The sequence below is a fragment of the Bidens hawaiensis genome, unplaced genomic scaffold, assembly GCF_021521415.1.
Source record: "Bidens hawaiensis isolate Kalapana, Puna unplaced genomic scaffold, B.hawaiensis_p1.1 tig00006395_1, whole genome shotgun sequence".
NCBI classification, from domain to species: Eukaryota; Viridiplantae; Streptophyta; class Magnoliopsida; order Asterales; family Asteraceae; genus Bidens; species Bidens hawaiensis.
The window spans coordinates 1,321,437-1,325,921 of NW_027491433.1; positions in this window are offsets into that span (position 1 = coordinate 1,321,437).

Below are 4,485 nucleotides of genomic sequence, written 5' to 3' on the forward strand. Positions count from 1 at the left end.
GAAGTTCATCAGGCGAACTTAGCTTGCAGGCGAAGTTGTCGGCTGCAGCTACTATTCGTCTTTAATCATCTTCGTTTCTTAACCAAATAACTCGATTTAGGTATCCACGGAATCGTCTGACCAGCGCCTACAAACCCCAACCATCAAATCGGCCTAACGTCGATGTTTAAGGGTGCGATTTAGGCATATAGGTTACGGGTTCTTTTATCAATCGATTAACCCATCAAATCGTAACCATTTTCAGTAAGTTTAGCTTTGTTGGATTCGTTTTTACCATACAAACACAGATCTATCATTTCTATACTAATCCAAACCTAAACGAACAAGTTCTCGATATAAACGTACCATAAATGAGTCGAAATACGAACACGAGCTGGTTTTGTTGCTTTGGTTCGTCACGACGATCTAGCACCAACGAGCTCGGGTCCTCGCCTTTGGATCTTGGTTCGGGTTGTGTGTTTTGGGGTGTGTAAAGATTAGGATGGATAAATGGATGGAATGGAAAGGATTGGGGTTTAAGGGGGTATTTATACTCCCTTAAGCCCATGGACCGAAGGCCCATATTTCCTTTTGGTCCATATCTAATCCCATCTAATTATCCTACTAAGTCTTCATATTTTGCTATTATTATCGTTCCACTAACTCGTTTATTTCACCCGACAAAATAATATATTAAATATTACTTTAGAAATTTCGGGATGTTACAAATAAGATCTATATCATATTTCCAAATATATTTTTTTCCAAATATATAATTAAAAATTAATACCTATATCTATATCATATTTCTCATATATATTTTTCCAAATTTACTCATATCTTAAAAAAATTTTCTCTCCTCTACTCAGAACCTCTTACAACCCTCTAACAAAATTTAGAGGTCTCTCTCACAATATGTAACATTCGTTAATTTTCAAAACCGAAAACCCGACCCGTTTTAAATTTTCGGTTTTGTTTATATTCAAATTTATATATTTTTATAGTATTATAAACTATTCTCGATTTTCGTTAATGTATTTTATGTGATCATTTCTATCCAATTATACTTTTCACCATCGTTGTAGTGTTATATACTCATTTAAAACATTAATAATCAAGATCAAATATTTATGTACATGTCCCATGCAATTTACTAGAATTATTATTTAACTAATACTACTACTTTTATTATTATTATTATTATTATTATTATTATTATTATTATAATAATCATCATCATCATCATCTTTTCATATTATGTTACTTAACTTATAAAAAAACCAATGAATGTTTTAATTAAATAAAGTTTATTAAAATAGTTAAACCTTTTAAATGCCCCATTAAACTATTTTTAATTTGTGTTTTAAGTATATTAAACATGATTTAATTTCTTTAATTTGATAAAACATAACAACTCAATATTTTCACTATAAAAGGAGGACAAATCCTCCATTATTTTCACGCCTCAATACATTCTTTTCTTAAGCTTAAGAGCATTAACAAGTAAGTTTTTACCATCTCATGCATTTTATAGCTATTGTTTTGATATTTATCTTGAATGTTCATACTTATTCATAAGTTATTCTTCATGATCATGTTACTTTTATCATAAAAATCTTATATTTTGGTTTTAAGAATCATTATGATCATGGATATCCAAGATAAAACACTATGATTTTTCTAAATCTTGGATCAAACCTTATTATTTTGCAAAAGCAAGCATGAATATATATTTATCTAAATCTTATGATTTGTTGATCATCATAAACTTATAAACTTTCTTTTAAATAAGATGATTTATAAAAATTTCTTTTATTTAAAATATTTTATAATAGATATAACATACTTCATCATCATCATCATCATCATCATCATCATCATCGTACTCAGTATATCCCACCAATAGCAAAGCTATGGTAGGGTCTGAGGAGGGTAAGATGTAGACAGCCTTACCTCTACCCTATAAGGATAGAGAGGCTGCTTTCGGTGAGACCCCCGGCTCGATAGTAGTTTTGCATCAAGCCTTGGACATAAGGCACATAGCACTCAATCATCGGGACACCGGCTGATCGGTGCATGTACCCTTTTCTTTCGGCTATCAACGCCACTACATGATGCCTGATTAACCGTCCGTCACTTTTAACGTTATTTTCACGAGATTAGTAAAATAACGTCAAAATTAGTGCAATTTCACTTTTGCCCACCCGAGGGTTCACACATATATACATCATATGTGCGCACCACAAGCAGGGCTATATAACATACTTCATATCTTTAAATTAATAATTGACTAAATTAATTATTGTTTATTTTATTTCAACATAAACTAATATTAATAATTTCTTTTAAAGAATACATGCAAAACATTTTAGCTAATTAATTAGTAAATTAATTAGTTATGTTACTTGAAAAAAAAATGTTTAATCATAAATTGTTATTAATATTGTATTTAATCTTATATTAATAAGTTATAATTATTTATCTACAAATCATTTTTCAACTAATAAACATCAAATGACTTATATAAATTTTATTCATTTTTGTTAAACTCATTAAAAATCCCCAAGTCCTCATTTGCCATAAGTTAATGATATAGATATTACAATGTAAGGCCCCGTTACCGGTGCCTCACTTTGAATGTTGGATTTACTCATAAACACAGTTCTACAGATCAGAGTTAATTAAAACTTTATGCGGAATATAAAACTTCAACCATAATACCTTACATAACCTCCAAATCTTGTCTTATAAAACATTCATAGTCATTTAAAATAAAACATAATCTTTAAAACATCACAACATTTCTTCGAGATGCCAGTATCTTCGATTCCATGCCATGTGTCTTCAATCACGTGAGCTGCCTCAACCTATTTGCCTGCGTGCATACTAAAAGTCAGCTACGCTGAGTGAGTTCTAGTTAATCACATAACTTATTTTACATACACATATACGTGCCCGAAAGTACGCATTACATACTTAACATCTCCATCAATCTTTCATACACATACATAACTAACCTTACGTTATAAAGAGCATTCGCCCTACATACCTCAGATATTATTACTAACAATCGTCAATTTCAGGTTAACTCCGTTAACTCAACTCCGTCAATTCAAACTTAAGATCATTGAATCTATAACGCACACCTCATTACATTTAAACTAGGGTTTAAATGACGCTTAACACTTACTACATGTGTAGTCTTTCGAGAATTGCACCGAAACGCAAACGAGTTGACACAAACGATTGGTGAATAAACGAAAAAACGTCAAAACAGTAATTATGTGATAATTATGTGTTAGACTTATGTGTTATGTGATAACATCGTTATAAACACTAACTCAAGATGTAAACAAGTTAGTTTAAGCTAGATAAGTAATACTTAGAAGTGGAGGGGCCAAAGTGTAACATGTAGTATTATAAATAATAATAATAATAATAATAATAATAATAATAATAATAAACCCTAACTTATTCTTATTCTCCCCACACAAATCCCGATCGGAAACCCCCCCCCCCCTTGGCTCCTTGGCTGCCGTCACTTATACACACACATACAACTAGGATTTCAAGCTTTTGATTGAAGATTAAGGTGCTAGGAAGGTATAATCGACTATCCTATGCATCCTTTATACTTGATTTTGACGTTTAATGAGTTAATTGAAAACCCTAGATGGCCGATTCTATGTGTGTATGAAATTAATATGATTGTTGTTGATTTGATGATGATTTGATAACTAGATTGGATATTGTTACATGTTAATTGTTGTGTCTTTGAATTGAGTTCAAACAAAAACCCTAATCATGTATGTAATGTGTAATTGATGTGCATGGATAGTGTTTATGGAGTCTAGAGTGTTATATGAACGCATGACGGTCCATAGATAGTTAATATGTTGAGTTTGGATGCAAACAGTTTCTGGACAGATTGTGTTATTGATGTTTAATTGACTGTAAAGAAGTGTAAATGTGAAAATTGGTTGAGATTATTGATACTACAGTAAACTAGGTTGAGTATAGTTTCTAAAGAATATAAATTTGCAATTTTTGGACGTGTAAAAGTTAACTTTTATGATTTTACAAAAACGTTTTGCAAAGCTGAGCTGTTAGACCTGCTGTTAGGTTGTTTTGTAAATGTTATATCTCATGAAATACGAGACCAATTGGGTTGGTTCCACTTCTGGAAGTTGACATATTGAGTTAGAAACCTAACCCAAGTGGTCTTGCATTTATTGGATATTTCGTTTAACAGGAATTTCAAATAACATTCTGTTGCGCATGAATTTGACTGTTATGAGTTTGCTGTAATGATTTGATGATTGTGAGAAACCTATGTGGAATAAAAATATAATAAAATATGTTCTGGAAACCTAAGACATATATGCTTTTGTGATGATTTTTGGTAAATTAATTGTGATGCTATGATCGGTGAGATAGTACAATCTTTCAAGTAGAATTTCTGTCTCGGTGAAACTAGCTGCTGAATTTGGTGAAAATGCATGAAAC